At 37.0% G+C, this 18,793-nt stretch overlaps 1 long non-coding RNA gene across 1 annotated transcript; it reads left to right on the plus strand.

Moving 5' to 3' along the window:
• Nucleotides 1-3,349: 3,349 nt before the first annotated feature.
• On the plus strand, nt 3,350-4,626 carry LOC143180801 (uncharacterized). Its single transcript, XR_013002183.1, has 3 exons — nt 3,350-3,892; nt 3,971-3,999; nt 4,083-4,626. It is a non-coding gene; the product is annotated as an uncharacterized LOC143180801 (long non-coding RNA).
• Nucleotides 4,627-18,793: the final 14,167 nt, after the last annotated feature.

The following is an 18,793-nucleotide window of genomic DNA, read 5'->3' on the forward strand; positions in this document are numbered from 1 at the left end:
ACTTTTCGCATAGGCGATCAAGACTCGACTGAGGTCTCTAGAACCTCTTGACCAAAGGGTCCTCGTAAAACACGTGTTGGGTTTTTCCAAACGTTACAAGGAAAAAACAAAGTTTCCTTTGCAACGTCTAGGACAACAACGACATGTTGCTACCCAAGACATTGCTGGCTAACCAACATCTGGTTAGCATCACTAGCATTCGCTAGCGTAAACGAAAACTAAAACGTTCGAGTCACTACAAAATAAAAAAAAAGTTGCTGGTTTGAACGGGATCCGAACTCGAGCAATGGTAAAGACATAGATGACAGGTCTAGGATCTGTGCATTTTGACGTTCTTCATTTCATTACGGTTACGAGGTGAGATTATGAGATCCTATACACGTCTGATGTCGCAGTTAGATTATGTGTAATGAAGAAATAAATACAGTAGATCACATGTATATTCAAAGCAGTCGTGTGCGTTTGGATACACCACCAGCACGCATAGAGAATTGAAATATCTCAATTCCGTCGATTAGCTATCGCGATTTCGAGTACCAATGGGTCATGTTCGGCATGCGTCGCGCATCGCATCACTCGCTCGTAGCCTAGCGCGTTACCACCTATATATACATACAGGGTGTCCCGCGTACACTGTACAGTCCATTATTTCCTAAATTATTTAAGATATACAAAAAACTGTTTACATGAAATTTGCATGGTATAAGGAGGAAAATTTATTGGCTATAACAAATTATCTTTTAGATTATTATTTTCAAAGATACAAAAAACTTGATTTGTAGAAAGAAAGGTCACATTCATCCACGTATACAGTAATGTTACAGGTAGTCTATTGAGTAGTCGACTGACTGGTAGTGGATTCGATAGCCGCGGCCAGACCCGAGTGCAGCTCTCGTCTATGACTGGTAGGCGATTCGGGTTCCTTTGCTCTCGGTCGCCGAGATATGCAGAATGCTACGAAAAATACTGTAAACCACTACAGTGATGATGAGGACGCTGCGTTTGGGTCTAATCGCGGCTCTTGTTCGTGTGGACGAAACAGCGCTCGATCGTATTATTACTGTATTTAAAATCTATATATAATATAATATGATATAATATAATATAATATAATATAATATAATATAATATAATATAATATAATATAATATAATGTCGAAGGAAATAGCATTCGTATGAAAATATTTGCATAACGTATAAACGAAAAAGCAATGCAACAAAAGAAATGAACGGAGACTTGGAGAATTAACGTTGAAGATAGAAACGTTGAAAGTAGTCTGCGTTAGATTTAAAAAATAGTAATCATTAATGAATTAAATGCAATTCATCTGTAGTTTGTAAAACTGTGTCACTGGGTCACTGTACCGATACTGGTCATCGACCGTCGAAATGGTTTATGGTAGGGTAGAATTTTTCCAAAGAAGCTCCTTGTACCCCCCACGTAGTTTAAGCACCTCAGACCTTCCTTGTTCGGACATTTCGAGATCATGTCTCCTTCGAAACCAAAGCAATAAAGCCATAAATTACCTAAACGCGTGCCCTAGCATAAACCATTTCGACGGTCGATGACCAGGATCGGTACAGTGACCCAGTGACACAGGTTTACAAACTACAAGTGAAGTTTGTCCTCTTCTTCCTTTATTTTTCGTTGTATTGCTTTTTCGTTTATAAGTTATGCGAATAAGAAATTTACATATTCGTGTTTTTACGTTGCACGTAGTTTTCCTCGATTTTAAGTAATTATTCACTTCAAATGATACACAAAAAAAGGACTCGGTATTATTTATTATGTCGCTTTCAGTTTTCATACTAATGCTATTTTCTTCGATGTATGACGACTTTCTTGTTCGGAGTACAACCGTAGCATCTAGCGCGCGTACCCAACGCTACCGCAGTCGCTCGGACGGCAAACTCGTGCTCTCATTGACCGGTGTTTTTCATTAATAACTCGTTAACGAAGCCTCATCTTACATTTTCGCTAAGGAAAAAGTTGTTTCAAATCACCCCCTGAATCACCCCTTTTAAGGAACTGCGACATTTTTGTTACACCCTGTATATATATAGGCTAGGCTTTCGGTGTTGGGGTTCGCACATCACTATGCTGGGCCATGCGTTCAGGACTAACCTTGTTGCGGAGCAGAGCAATGGTAGGCCCGTATTTCTACAGTCAGGGACAAAAGTAAGTGGACATATGATGAAAATAGAATTAATGAAATTTAATCAATTGTCGCGTCGCAAATTGATATAAATCTTCACGGTTGTAAGCCGTGATCGTTGAGACAGAGGTTTAATAAGATGTTAGTCGGTTTCTTAAGTATGGACAAAGAGGCGGTTATTGGAATATTAAAAAAAATAAGGTATTAATCGAGGAGTTAAGAAAACATAACATGAAAACAAGAAGGAAAAAACAGGTAGGAACCCAGACGCTATCAAGGAGAAAAATCAAGCAGTTACGGAAGATAGAAATAGTCAAGGGAAAAGGAGAAGAAATGAAAAATGGAAAAGGAAATGTAATAATAAAAATAGAAGGAAAAGTAATGTTAAGGAGGGATGAACTAATTACGACAAGCACAGGGGAAACAAATGAAATTAGAACTGAAAAGGAGGACAGAGGAAAAGTGATATGAAAGATCAGTACCATGAAGGAATTTTTAAATAACAAAATTCAATGAAACATTGACTAAGGCACAAAAATTACGCAAGAAGAAAAGAGAAACGTGGGAAGGAAGGAAACCATCACCATCATTAGTGAAATTTAGGACAAAAATGAAACTATTTAAATAAAGAGGAAGAAAGATTAGGATGAAACTTTAGACAGTGAGAAGAATACTCACTTAGAATTACTCTAAATGTATCTTCTAGGATTAGATGTATAATTTAAGAAAAATGATTAAACATTGTAAATGAAGCTGTGCACTTCTTATCATTTTTATACCATGTAAGTTAGGAAGGGGGGGGGGGGGGGGGTATGTATTGGATATGTATTGGAATATGTATAAATCAGAGAAGGAAGAGGGTGAGAAGGAGAAGGGAAATATAAATATAAATATAAATAGGAAATAGGAAATAGAAGGGAAATTGAATTATAAAAATGAATAAATATATACAGTTCCTATTGGAGGGGGGGCTTCAACAGAAACCTTTACCCTCATAAGGCAATAATTATCATAATTAACATACACATAATGATAATATAAATATATATAGATATAATTAAATAATGAAAGTATAAATAAATGAATAAGGTATCCGCATATAAATTAATGTACGTAAGTATACATAAATGTATTTTTGTCAAACTACCCTTTAAAAAAAAATAAACAATATAATATAAAAAAATAAAATTTTATCCAAAGCATAGAATATTAGAGATATTGAAAACTATAAATTATAAATCTAGGTTCCATCAAGTATGCCCTTCAAAGTAATACAGATCACTCTGCATCACTGTGAGGGAGCATCGGCAGGAGTCAACTTCACAAGAGCGATGGCAAGGGACAGACTTGATGTGGCCCTAATCAAAGAACCCCGGGTACCTGGGTAGTACATGGTAAAGTAAGGGGGTTAGGTTTAGCATGAAGAATCTGCGTGATAAACACTAGGGATACAAGAGCATGTATTTTAGCAAGGAAAGGATTGGATATTTCATTTTTGTCACAATTTAGTACAAAAGATTTGGCGGTTGTCATAGTTTAGGAAAATGACAAAAGAGGAAATGAAAAGAAGAATATATACATGGAAACAGCATATGCTCCTTGGAATTCAAGGGAGAAGAGACCAGGGAATGTGGTTCAGAAGCTAATGGAACACGTACAAAACAAAGGAGGGGAAATACTAATAGGAGGGGAATGCTAAACATAAAATTGTAGCAGTACACTAACGGATGTAAAAGGTGAGGAGCTAACGGAATTTGTTGTAACGAATGAACTGGTGACACTTAACAGAGGAAATAAACCAACCTTTGAAACAGCAACCAGGAGAGAGGTACTGGATGTTACAGTGAGTTCACAAAGTCTGGCACATAAAGTAAGAAATTGGAGAGTAAGTGATGACATATCTTTTTCGGATCATAAATATGTTAGGTTTGAGCTGATGTTGAATAGGACGGAAGAAGTATTAAATGAAAAGGAATCCTAGGAGAACAAACTGGAAAATTTTTGCCAAAATGGTACAATCAAGGAAACAGGAATTTCCCATTAGATGGTACGGTAATACAGAAGAATTGGATAAGGCAGTCGAAACAGTAATCAGAGTACTAGTGGACGTACATTAGAACGATACAGCTGAAGAAGTGGAAATAAAAAATAAGATCATGATCCCCTGATGGGATAAGAAATTGGAAAGATAACAAAAGGAAATTAAAAAGAAAATACAACTGGCTAAAAGAAAAAAAGGTTCAAAGAGATAGAGACAGAATCCTAATGTGCTAGTAATCTTTGTGGAGGTAAGAGCGGTCGACCCTGTAATGATTCTGGAGATTGTTCATTTGATTCAGGAGCATCATGACCTGGGTTTTGCCTTGTCAAAGTATTCTGCAAGGATTTAAAGGTGTTTAGTATTTGGTTACGTAAGAAATACAATAAAATGACAATTATCATGGATTATAAAAGAATGATCCATATGTCAAGTGAAGATGATGTTCCTTTTCACGCTTTTGTTGTCCAATGAATTCCAACTTTTCCTCTATTTCCTTTAAAGGCCAGTCAGTAGCAAGCTGCCATGGAAGTGGTCCCAAATTTGAGTTTTCTGCCAGGATCTGGTTGATTTCCGAATGGTTGCAAATCGCTAGTATCATTTTGGTGATGCTTAAATATAAATTTGGTTGGTAGTAATATTAATGTTGATTTTGAATGATTTTTATCCCCATTAGTGTGATTGTATTCGTTATCGCTATGCAGTCAGATGATAATTCCAATATTCCATGGTGTTCAATTGTTATGATTTGACCCTTATGTCCGTCACAAATCATTTGTAGAGGTTCCGGGTGCGCCACAGAGTAGAGCCAAGCACCAGTAGTCTTAAGCTTTTCCTAGAATGGTATATGGTGCGGTTTGATCCGGATGTTGCAATTTTGAAATATGTCCTCGTCCGTTGAATTCGAATGTCCTAATAACAATTGTAGTTCACAAGATTTCGAGTTATGTGTCTCGTATAAGGATATTTTCGGTTGACACAGATAATATCCATGCAGTTTTAAACAGGAATTTAGAAAAGAGTTCTCGACAATGAAGTATGTCCTGAGATCGCTGCTTATCCCTATATAATTTCCTTGTGGAATTACAAATGCAGATGCAGTCACATTAGAGTTTATAATTTGTTTGATAGGCCAGGAGTATATGCGATACAAATCATATTTAATACGATTTACTAACGGTATGTGTAAAGTAAAAGTTAATTTCCCATTATAGTATCGTAGATATACAGTCGCCAAATTTACCAATTCTTCAATTCTGTATATGTGCATGGGTAATTCGGATGCCGTGGCTGAAGTTTGTATTTCTTCAAGTATTATTCCTAATTTGCGTCCATTGAGCAACGAGAGATGCAACCTACCATGACGAGCATTTATTATGGCTGTAATCAAATTTTTTATTCCGCGAATATAATGATTGAGGGAAATCTCTATTGAATTAGAGTATTGTATTAATGCCAGCGAATAATTTAACATTTTAAATCCATTTTGTGCCTCAATAAGTTTACTAATGGCTAATTTATTATTATTAATTTCGGATATTAGGCGTTCTATTACCGTATGTGATTGGTTGTTTACGAGTTGAGTAATTGTTTCTTGAAAACAGTATAGTTTGTCAATTTCTTTATTAAAATACTCGGCGTCCTCTATGCTCAATGTGCCAAACAAGGATTTACTTACAGAGCCTACGAAACCAAAAGGTACGCTTTGACGAACCATCGTTCTTACAGACTTTACATAATGTACAGGATTAATAAGCTCTGTAATTAATTGTTTTATTTTGTTAAACAATTGTGATATTTCTACAAAACTTTTTAAATAACTAATTCTTAAAAGGGAACTGCACTCTGTCGTTACAGCGCGCAAAGTACAATTCTTATAAACATTATCCAAAGATTCTTGTTCAGCATCCCAATTTCTACTAATTTTTGTAATATCTATGAAAATTATAACACGCCAATCTACTCTCTCGAATCCTGCGCTATCAGCTCTTTCGTAGTATAATCCCGGGTTAGACGTTATTCGTGTGATTCGATAATTTTCTAGGCTATGATCAGTTCCGTTTACGGTGTAACATATCCAATTTAATGCAAGTAGTAGTAACCAGTATAAATGTGAAGCGCTCATAGTTTCCTGCTAAGTTTAAGCCAACTTAAGTTTATCTGGATGTTTGGTGAAGAGTTTTTCTTTTCTGTCCTCCAATACAATGCCTCTTTCTTCCAAAATTCCAATTATCCTGTATGGACCATGGTAACGCTCACCAAATTTTCTCCTTTTTGGTTCAACCAAAACACGTGCCATGTCTCCTATTTTCGCTTTGAATGGACGAACCGATTTATCATACTGTAGTTTAGACTTTTCTTTAGCTTTAACCAAATTGTGTCCTGCTAGAGTTTGCATTTCAGAGAGACGAATTATTATATCTTGCAAATATGAATTTTAGACGGGTAAATTTCCATCTTCGCGAAATAAATTTGGACAACATGCTGGTTTGCCAAATACTAGTTCGTATGGTGTAAAATTCATTGCTTCGTGAATGGAAGTATTATATGAGAACATTGCAAAAGGTACCAATCGATCTCAATCGTCATAATCTTTTACATAATGACTAATATACTCTGTTAAAACTATATGACTTCGCTCTAATGCTCCATTTGTTTGAGGTCGGTATCCAGAAGTACTAACGTGTTGAATCTTAAAGATTTTTGTCAATTGTTGTATTAGATTGTTTATGAAACTTGTACCCCTATCTGTCAAAATTGCTCTTGGAGCTCCATATTGCAATATTAAATTTATGATTAAAGCATGAGCTACCGTTCCTGCTTTGATATTCGGAATAGGGACTGCAATACAATATTTCGTTAAATTATCCTGCATAGTAAGAATGTAACGATTCCCTCGAGAGGAGGTTGGAAGAGGTCCTACAGTGTCCAAAGATACCTTATCAAAAGCTTCTATTGGTGTGTTTGTAATTAACATAGGTTCTCTAGTTTTTGCTCTAACTAGTTTTCTGTTTTTACAACTATTACAATTACGGATGAAATTTTGAACCTGGTTTCGTAATCCAGGCCAAAAGAATTTTTCTCGAATTCTATGATATGTTTTCGTCACTCCCTTATGCCCACTGATTAATCCTTCGTGGAATTCTGCAATAATTTTGGGTCGTACATCTTCCGGAGATAATCGAATTTTCCCATAGCAAATAGTTATTTTTATTCCGCTATCCCTAAACATGTGCATTAGCAGAGATGCTAATGTATATTGAGGAAGTTCGTCTGTAAAGTCTCCTGAATTTGAAATCCTAAAAGTCCTTATATTGGATTGAACAAGTATATCCATTAAATTTGGAAGACCTAATATTATATTAGACATGTTAATTTAGTCTGCATGTAATTCTTTTACAACTACGCTGAAAATTTTATATCTACCCCGCTTGGTGATTAATATTTGTCCTAATTATGGTTTTGCTTCTTTCATGTCGTTTGAATTTACCATACCTAAGTCAGATAGAAACATACTAATTGGCGTTACCAATTCGCAATCTGACGAAATAAAGTGGACATAATGAGAATGAGAATACGTCAAATTTTCTCTAGTAATATTTATAACTTCTTGATATGGTGATTTGTCTTTATATCGTAAGTTAGTGAAATCTAAGGGTACATTGGTTTCCTTTGCTGGGATATCCTCCGTTATTATAATATTGGCTGGACTTTTATGGGAAATTATACGCCGAGGTATAGGTACATTAGGCACTACAGGAGTTCCTCCCCCCTTAGAAGACTGTTTTGGTATAGGTTCAGAGAGTGGTGTGGAAAGTGCCAAACGTTTAGTCATCGTAGCAGGCGTAGGAACAGTAGTTTGATGTTCAGGTTTGTCAATAATTGTATTATCTGGGGGTGTTATATTTAATACTGTATTTTCTGGGATGTCTTTAAGAGAAGGCGGTTTAGAATATGGTTTACTAGTAGAAGGGGTATGGGATTTTTTAATCAGTTCCTCAACTCGTTAATTCAAAAGAGCGTTTTCCGTTTCGGTATCGCCAAGATCTATTTCATTCACTACTGCACGAGAGGGTTCTATCATAACTTCGCTTTCGAATACATCATCAAGAAACTCCGTTGATTCAGCTTGCAAATCGTCAATACTAATTCATGAAGTTCTTTCAAATCTATAGGATACGTAGGAGATGGGTCACATTCATCGTCTGAAGGATTATAAATTGTAGGTGACTCTATCGGATATTGTGACTCTGGTAGAACATTACTATCGGAAGTTTCCTCCTCTGGAACTCCAGAATTTTCGAATATCCCTGTTTCAGGATAAAATTCTAAGTTAGGAAAAGTGCTCCGCCTTTGCCTGAGTATTGGGGAGTCATCAGCGGATGATTCCTCATCTAGAGATGATGAGGATCTCTGAATTTGAATTTTAGGGGGTTGTAGATGTATATTAGGTTCTGCTTCTTTAGAAAGACTTGGTAATGTCTCCTCGGGTTTTTGACTTTTTGAACGGTTTATTATAACGGAACGGCAGCTACAACGCTTTAATCCATAGTTACAGGTAATTTTAGTCTTGTCTTGGTTTTGTCTAATGGTCTTGCTACTTTCGGTCATCCTGTTTGACTCACTATTGATTTCCGCGGTTGAGAGGGTTTAGAAGTAACCTTAGATTTTTGAAGTGGTAACAATGGAAAAGTTTCCGGGTTTGATTCTGTATCTGATTCTTCAGACGAAGAATTTACGGATGTATCTGATTCATCGGATGATGATAATTGAACTTCATCAACGGGATTTCTTGACAATGCATCGGCATTACTGTTTAACTTACTGGATTTATGAACAAATTCATATTCGTAATCACGCAACTTTAGTCTCCAACGGATTAATCTCTGGCCAGGATTTTTAATAGAATTTATCCACCTTAAGGGCTCGCGGTCACTTACTAAAATAAATTTACGTCCATAAAGGTAAGGTCGAAAATGTAGTATTGCATATAATACCGATAAACATTCCTCCTCTGTTGTAAAATAATTTTGTTCAGGTTTGGTTAAAGTTCTGGATAAATAGGCTACTGGCAGAGCATAACCATCTTTTTCCTGTCTAAGAACTGCTCCTATTGCATAATCTGAGGTATCGATAGTCAATGTGAAAGGCTTATCAAAATTACGATATTGCAATATAGGATTCTTGCACAAGACTTTTCGTAATTCTCTAAAACTGTGTTTTTGTTCCTTTCCCCAAACAAATTTTGCATCCTTTTTCAATAAGTCAGTGAATGGTTTAGCTTTAACGGAAAAAATTTCTAATGAAACGTCTATAATAACCTGCAAGACTCAAGAATTCTCTAACATTTTTAGCAGTTTGCGGACGAGGGAAATTTTTCACGGCACTGATCTTATTCGGATCAGATTTTACTCCTTTATGGCTAATAATATAATATGCCCTAAGTAAGCTACTTCAGTTCTCAAAAATTTACATCTATCAGGTTGAAGAGTTAATTTTGCACCTGCTAGTCTGTCAAATAAACGTCGAATTTTCTTTCCATGTTCTTCCAAATTTTTTGCATATACAACTATATCGTCCAAATATACGAAAACTTCTATTCCCTGTAATCCAAGTAATATTCGATCCATTAACCGTTGGAATGTGGCTGGTGCATTTTTTAGACCCTCAGGCACACGCGTATATTCATAATAACCGTTTGGTGTAGTGAAAGCTGTTTGTTGTCTACCTACTGGATCCATTTCAATTTGTTGAAACCCACTAGCCAAATCAAAGATTGAAAAATAACATGCTTCACCCTGTTACGAGACGGGAGGCGAGCAGCGCGAGAGACCGTCGAGGATAGGTATAATTCCAAAGAATATAGTGGTTGATGTGTTGGTTGGTACACGGACGAAATTGATGCGAGATCAGTGAGCCGTTAGGATTATTGTAGACGAGGACGGACCTGATGTAAAATCAGGTAGCCTCTGAGGATAGGTGTGCTTGCGGACGAAACTGATCGGTGATCAGTGAGCCGCAGGAGAGTGAGTTTGTGAACGTACCTGATGCGAAATCAGGGAGTCACTAGGATCAGTTTTACAGACGAACTCAAATTAAATTGAGGTGCTGTTAAGGAGGTTGGCAAATTCGAACAGACGAGCCTGATGCGAAATCAGGATGCTGTAAGGAAGTTGGATAATGTACAGACGAACCTGGTATCAGGTAGCTGTAGGAAGTAGACGAAACTGATGTAAAAATCAGTTAGCTACAGGATAGGTTAGCTTTCGTGGACGAACTCGAATAAATCGAGGAGCCACTAGGTTGAATGCAGTTTCTTTGGAAGTAAGGGTAAGCGGACGAAACTGATGTAAGATCAGAGAGCCGCAGGAGATGTTAGTGAGCCTCGTAACTTTTTAAATTATTAATTGATACAACTTGAGCGGTTAAGCTGTATCGTGGTGGATCTGTCAACTTCGAATGGGATCGCTTAAGGTAGTTATAGGTTTGTAAGCAATCTACGCAAAATTACAATGAATACTTAAATATATTCTAAATCAGTCTTTACGTACAAGTGTACAGTGTAGTGTTGTCGCGTAAAATGTATGATTTTAATGCATGGTGTTAACGCACTGACGATGCGGGGACTTACAGAGTGGTCGTAGGAATTGCCAGATAGAATTTATGCCGACTCGCGGATTCCATGAGGTTAACTGTAGACTCGAAAGGGAACTTTGGCCCGATCTAACTGGATAGCAACCAACTTAATTTTGCAAAAATTTGTTTATCAGTTTCTTGTTTGTGAATCGGCGGAAATCTGTACTGCCTTGTATCAATAGGAACATCATCGACGGTATGAATTTTGTGTTTTACATATGGAGTAGCCTCTAATTTGTCGCTAGGTAAATGAAATCTGTCACGGAATTCTTCAACAAGATCAATGACGTGACTCACTTTCTCGTTATTCAAATGGTCTGAACATAAATTTTTAATTATTACGTCTACTCTGCTTATAGTAATTTGAGGATTTTCTAACTTGGAATCTGAATTTTCTTCTTCAGGAAAATCGTGATATTCGAACGGAATTATTTCTTGAGGTGGTATCTCGATATCGATATCATCTGCTAATGTATTAATAGTTAAGACATGATACCTGCCCTGGTCGCTTACTGATACAGCTGCTTCACCAATATAAACTCCATCTACAGTTTCAATTTTTAGTAAATATCCTTCTTTTAAGTCGGTATTTATGACATCTATAGCGATTGCCTGCCTAGTTCGTGCAGCATTTCTCAAAATACAGGATTCTAATTTTCGTGGTTTCTGACTTAATGGTCCTTCTCCTACAAATGGTATAACTCTAATTGGATTTGATTTTGTGATTAAAGTATTATGATTGAAAGAGATTTTTACTTGCTCTTGTTTTAAAAATTCCTTGCCTAAAATACCGTCACAATTTAGTGGGAAATGTAATTTAACTACGTGAAATTTAATCGGACCTGTTTGTAGTACAATGGTACTAATGTTTCCAATTTTTCCGAGGTGATTCCTGTAATTATTGCAGATTCGTCCAATGTTTCAAAAACGTCATCGCGTAGTGCATTTAATTCTATAAGATTTATATCTGTCCCCTGTATCTACCAAAAAGTGTGCGAAACCTGAGTGTAACTCTTTTCCGAACATTTTAACAACCGGAGTTTCACGTCTTACCGAAAGAATTATTGATTCTGTTTTAGGTTGCTCACAGTAGTTTGACGCTTCGAGGATAGTCGACTCATCGTCGCATCTTCTCGACGAGTCAATTGCTTCTAACGCTACTTCTTTGAGAAGCTCTAACATTTCTCTACCTTTTAATCCATATTTGTCCTCTAAAACACATTTAGCACCGTTAAGTAAAATATTTAATCTGTCATAAAAATCGTTAACAGTTTCTCCGCGTTTCATTCTAATGCTTTCAATTTCATGATGGTAATATGGGTATGTTTTATCAGAACCAAATTTAGATTTTAAATGTTTGATTAAGTCATTGAGATCAATAAAGGTTTTTTTCCACGTACTGTCTCTAGCTGCTTCTTGTAATTTACCAATGACTGCTTTTAAGAATGATGTTTCTAAACCAGGTGAAACAAAAACTGATCCATTTTGAACTTCTTGCAAGAAATTTTTCAAAGGAATATTTTTGCCATCGAAAAATCGAACGTTTAATGTACTGTGTTGTATGGCAAAGCATTCTGCCATGGATGTCATCATAGCGCTACTAACTTCTAAATCTGCACCGGTAACATTTGGAGTTGACATTGTTGCAGAGCCAAAACTTAGTATAACGATTCAAACCAAAGATAGAATAGTAGGCCACCAATAATCAGTTTCCTAACTCCCTCTGTTGAACAAGCACACAGCACGCGACGAAAATTTAGAAAATCTACTAAAATTTCGAGTACAAACCTTTGAGGATTGACGAGAATTCCCCAGAACGCTATACGTTGTCAATTCTCGAAAATAGTACATGGATGACAAAATTCGAAAATTCTCGTTAGGAATTTCGTATCCCACCGCTGCTACCAGTTCTGTAACGTGCGTAGTGCAGTCGCGTTGGTCGGTGGAATATTTTCTACTTATACGCTACACGCATTAAAAGGGGGCAGACTCCTTCGGGGCCTACTCCGAATCGATCGAAGCGCTGTTGCGAAAAAACGGGCATTAGTGAAAATATATAATTTATACATGCGACATTTGATAATGTGGCATCTAGCGTTATGCTGTTGAATTACAAATGAGAAGTGCGAAGGTATAATTGCCAAATCGCATCGTAGGAAAGTTCTGTCACGCTGTTGCCACATCAATTACAATTTTATGCATCAGTAAATCTCTACTGAATACGCCTTGAGCTGATATTTTGCTTCATACGAATATAGAAAAGGACGGTGCGAGCGACAAAGAAAGAGTATCACGAATGAAACAATACATATGTGCCCAAAATTATGAAAGTGGTCTAAGAAACAACATTTTCGTATGAGATTCACACAAAATTTCACATTTATAATAAATGTTCATTAATCAAGACTAATTATAATGTTGCGTAATATAGAAATATTTTTTAATTTATTCAAATGTAATCCTTTCAATATCCCAAAATAAGAAATAAACAAACGAAATTATTTTAATTTTTTTTTATTTAAAAATAAAAATGTTACGAGTGGTATAATTGTAATCTGTGAAAAGTTATACAAAAATTAGAATTATTTAAAATAAAAATTGAAAACAAAAAAAATTAAAAGCTACCACGAGATTCGAACCAGGCACCTACAGATTATGAGGGAATGCCTAATTCACACTCAACTAAAGTACTTTCTTGTAAAATTAGTGGATTAACCTATAACTTCTGGTACAATTCCAATTGTTTGTTTATAGTAAATAATAACTATTGAAGAATAATAATTTGTAAATCACCTTTACTTGCTACATTTTCATCGATCAAGAGTCACTCACACTGAACGTCTCGTACTGTTTGCAACAAGTGCAAGACGTTGCGAGTATTCATTAGCAATGTTATTATTTATACATTTAGTGAACAATAAACAACATGTGTCATAATATAATGACAAAAATATTATAGGGATATATGTTTTTCATAAAACCACTCGTTTCAGCGCCCAATTTCGCACAAAATGTAGTCTAACTAGGAATGTTATTATTTTGTTTATAACGTAAAAATTTAAAATTCTATTTTAACCGTATTTTGTGTTTTGGTTCATAGTATTTGCATACAAATTTGCAAAACGATCGATCAGTATATAATCAGTGAAAACAACGACAATATACTATGTTTTAATATATGTTTTAAATAAATTGATATTTCTAAAACCTGTTTACATAGGTGGATTCGTGGTTCAAAAATACACAATCACGCCATTTATATCATTTTGCTATACGCACTAGTTTTGGAGATATTAAACAAAATATGTTTTCCACCCCCAACTTTGGGGGTGGTTTTCACACCCTTTAGATGAATTAGAAGCAATAAAAAAAATACGTGTCGAATATTTTCGGCTATTCTACAATCCTACAAAGTTTCATCAAAATCGGAGACTTTAACCTCGCGATGTTCCCTTATTAGTAAGAATCAAAATCTCGGCTGGAGTTGGATTCGTTCGAGTTTTCCTGATGGGCAGAATTGTAATATGTACATACATATATGTGGCAACAGCGTGACCAAACTTTCAATACGTTTTGGCAACTAAGCCTTTCTGGCATCTGTATTCGTGTATTCGATGAATACGCCATTCAGCTGTCAAATTCTAGATTACATTTATCGACTGATTTGTATTTTCATTGATGCTGATGGTAATATGACCAAATTGATTGAGATATACCATTAACGCTTCTAACGGCAAATCGTTGAATTATTTTTGTGTCAAAACGGGTGCACAACGAAAATTACGCTTTACGCCTTCAAGAAGTGTTAAATTGAGGAAAATCGCATTTCCACGATATTGTGCTAATTCAAGGATGGGTGCTCTGGTGTGCTATGAGTGAAAAAACCATTAAATCGTGAGATATTTGCGAAAATGTAACTTCGGCAGCCATCTGGCTAGTTTACAACAGCGTCTGTTTCATGCTTACAGTTTGTAATTTTACAGTTTTCTCAACGTATAGTGTTTATTGGAGTTTAAACGGACCAGAGCACCCTGTAGTGAAGTCTACTCGTGGGTTCTGTACCCGCGAAAAATTCATTTATGCAAGTATCGAGACGTAAAGCGTAATTTGCGAAACTGTTTGTCTCTCTCGCTCATCGCGTATACGTGTATGACTTTCTTTGCTTGTGTGAGCGCACGCACACAGCTCAAAACACAAGGAGTCTGCCCCCTTAATATCGGGTTGCTGTAACGGCAGTTCGTTGCAGGATTCGAGAGACGTTTACGACTTACTTTATGCTAACGCCAAATATCGGGTGGCAACCAACCGTCGCGACGACGATAATTCCTCGTGGGAAAGGAAAAGAAAAAAAAAGATTTAATCGTTACGGAACGTAACACTAGAAAGAATTGATTGGGCTATAAGGTCGTCCGTGTCCTACAAAGCACCAGCAATGGACGGAATATACCCGAAGATGATAAAGGTGGCCATGCCTCATATAAGAGAATTTTTAGCAAAAATTATGAGGGCTAGTATAGCTCTTGGAATTATTCCAAAATTATAGAGGACAACAAAGGTAGCATTTATCCCAAAGCCAGGGAAGACGGACTTTACAACACCAAAGGCGTTTAGGCCAATTAGTGTAACGTCATTCATACTGAACATGTTGGAGAGGATAGTAGATAGATATATGAAGGAAGTAACTTAAGAAAGAAAGTCAATACATTGTAAATAACACGCCTTCAGGGTTGGGCACTCAGTGGAGGTGGCCCTACACAATCTTGTAGGTGAGGTGAAAGAGGTTATGAAGAAGAAAATGCTTACAATAGCATGTTTCTTAGATATAGAAGGAGTTTTTAACCAAACTTCAACAAGGTTGATTATTAATTCATTGAAGGAGTTTGGGGAGAACGATTATGTAACCAGGTGGGGATTAATAACATGCTAATCACCAGAGAATTGTAAACTTCCAAGGGGACAATGATCGCGAAGGGATTCGTGAACAGAGGTTGCCCTCAAGGAGAAATCCTGTCACCACTATTATTATTACTGTAATGGTACAGGCGTATGTCGACGATGTTACATTCCTGGCAACAGGCACGAATGGAGCGGTTGCGTGGTACAAGGCCGAAGTGACGCACGAGACTTTGGAAAAATGGTGCGATCGTACAGGTTTGTCGGTCAATCCCTCTAAAATGGTAACAATTCTCTTCACGAGGAGAGTAAATAGATCCACAATCACAAACCTGAATTACAGAGGCGTGTTGGATTTTCATAGGAATGGGAGAGTCGTTTTACCAGGACACGTGGTAGCACAATGAATACACTTTTTAATCCTTTGCATCTGTTGACGACACAGAGGTCTAAGGACTGGTTTTATTTTGTATGACTATTACAAGTTTCGTTTGTGTTAGTTAGCTGTATCGTTATGATTAGTTTATATTTTGTGTTAAATTCTGCGATTGTTACGATATATATGTAATCATTGTTGTCGTTATTATTAACACTGCGTTGCGTTGCGCCAATGGTTGCGTTATGTTCAGCCCTATAATTGTATAGTATTATTGAAGTCTGACCCGGGGTAGGGGAAGTAGAATAAGGCGCACCGTGGGGTCAGAATAGGGGCTCTCTTTACTTTGAGAGAGGCACGGGTCACTGACGGAACGGTCGGGAAACGGGGCTCGTATCTTCTTGACGGTTTTCGGGCGTGGACAGTGGTTGAACATAGCAGAGTCGTGTTAATGCTCCGATCAGAGCAACCTTTTGCCAAGTAACACGACTCGGTGTAATCGCTCGATGGCAAGAGCTCATATCTTGGGAGGACATTCAGGGTCTTCTCCTGAGGCGCGTTTATGCTCGGTTAGGAGCAAATGGTGCCAACAAACGCGTCTCAGCAACCAGCTACCCGATGGCAAGGGTCCCTAGGAAAGGCAAGCCACTGGGAAAGGTTCCAGTGGATAAAATGGGTGCAGCCACTGTTCGCTGATCTTACCGGTTCGGGAAAGAGTTAAGACGACCGTTTATAACTAAGCGCGGGTATGACCTATGAAAATTAGAGTTCCGTCGAATCACTCCTGTCTCTGTTCAACGTTTAATAAATCGGTCATAAAAAGTGAAAGTGTACTATAAGAATCCTAAGAAATGGTGTCTGAGAGTATAACCCCTCCATTCGAAATTCTGTCGTACCATGCCGTAGTGGGAATGCCTGGCATTGTAACCCTACGGTGATGCGGTCCGGTACAGCATCTGTATATTGTAAGTGCGAGAGAACGAAAAAGAACTTGAATGTCGTGAATGACGACATTATACGAATCTGGTATAATGAAGCTTATAATGTGAAAAGAAACACAGCGTTACAAAAATAAAATTTCGCCACGCGTATACATCTGAGGCCCCGTTCGACATAGTGTTGGCACAAAGCACACTAGCGCCTCCGCACTGCGGCGCCACATACCAAACAGGAAACAGAAAAATAATTTCTCCATAACCGGAAAACAATTAATACCGCGAACCGCGTATAATTATTATTCAACAAGGTGAAATTCTGAATTTCAGTTCGGAGGTGAAATATTTAGAAGTTTAATTGAATCAAAGATTAACTTGGAGAAGGCACGTATTTAAGCAAATAAAGTCAAAGCTAATCTAGCAATGCTGGGAAGAGTGGTGAGGCCCACTTGAGGACTCACACCAATGGTTATGAAATGGATGTACGAGACAATCGTACCATCAAGTTTGGTACGCTAATGATCAAGGAAATTTGGAATAACTGGAGCAGCATGGACCAACGAATCAGTTACGGAAAACAGAATTATACATCTTGGCAAAATGGCTACTATATTTTAGGCAGAAGTTATGGCAATACAAAGCTGTACAGAGATGCTATTGGACAGAGAGATCAGGAATAAAAGGATAGTCATATGCATGGATAGCAAGATGGCTCTGAAAGCTTTAAAGAAGACGGCACATACATAGATCCAAATCGGTATTGGAATGCAAAAAGAAATTGAATAATTTAGCGAACAATGGTAATAAGGTTACACTCATATGGGTACCAGAACACGAAGGTGTCGTGGGCAACGAAATGGCTGACATTCTAGCGGACAAAGGATCAGATGAGGTATCGATAGGAGTGGAGCCTATGCTCCCGGTATCAGTTTTAACAGTAAAAACGGCCATAAAAGATTGGGCTGTGAGAGAAAGGAAAAGAAAATGGATAAAAGCAACAGGCTACAGGGGAGCGAAGGAGATGTTGGGAGATGAACCCAAGTACAAATGCTCAAGGAATCTGATATCTTTAGAAAGAGGAACATGCAGGCTAATGGCTGGCATTTTGATCGGATATGCCCAACTGAAGCTACACTTAACAAGGATGCAACAATTAAGGGATAAAATGTGCTCTTTTTGCGACAGCGAAGACTTCTTGGAACTTCTTGGAACCGAACGAGGTAGGGAAAATTAAACTGAAAAAATTGTTAAGATCTTTGACAGAGGTTAATCCGTGAAAACACTCGGATTAGCTTTGTAAGGTAAAGGTAAGCTTGGAGAGCCTAACCGTAGTGAGGCCTTGTAAGACAATAGGATCAAGCTGATCCTGGGGATGCTCACACGTGAGGGCGAGATTGGGGCCCTTATCCACACTTCTTAATTAATATTACTTATTATTAATTTAGAATGATGGAATACTCTATTAAAATGCATTTTGTTTGTATGTCCTCAGTTAAGGAAATTATAGAAAAGGAGAAAAACAAAAGAAAAAAGGGAAGGAACAAGGAAATTTTTAAATTTATATATCAAAATTGCAGTATTTGTGAAGTAATGTTACATACAATTTAAATATTTAAAAGAAAACTGAAAAGTCCTTTCCACACTGCGTATCGAACACAGGATCCGTTATTTAGAAAGAAATCATCATCCACAACTTACCCAACAGCCTTTTTTGAGACTATTATTATTTTCTAAGTACATATATACGGACAATGTTTTA

This window comes from Calliopsis andreniformis, chromosome 6 (assembly GCF_051401765.1).
Source record: "Calliopsis andreniformis isolate RMS-2024a chromosome 6, iyCalAndr_principal, whole genome shotgun sequence".
NCBI classification, from domain to species: domain Eukaryota; kingdom Metazoa; phylum Arthropoda; class Insecta; order Hymenoptera; family Andrenidae; genus Calliopsis; species Calliopsis andreniformis.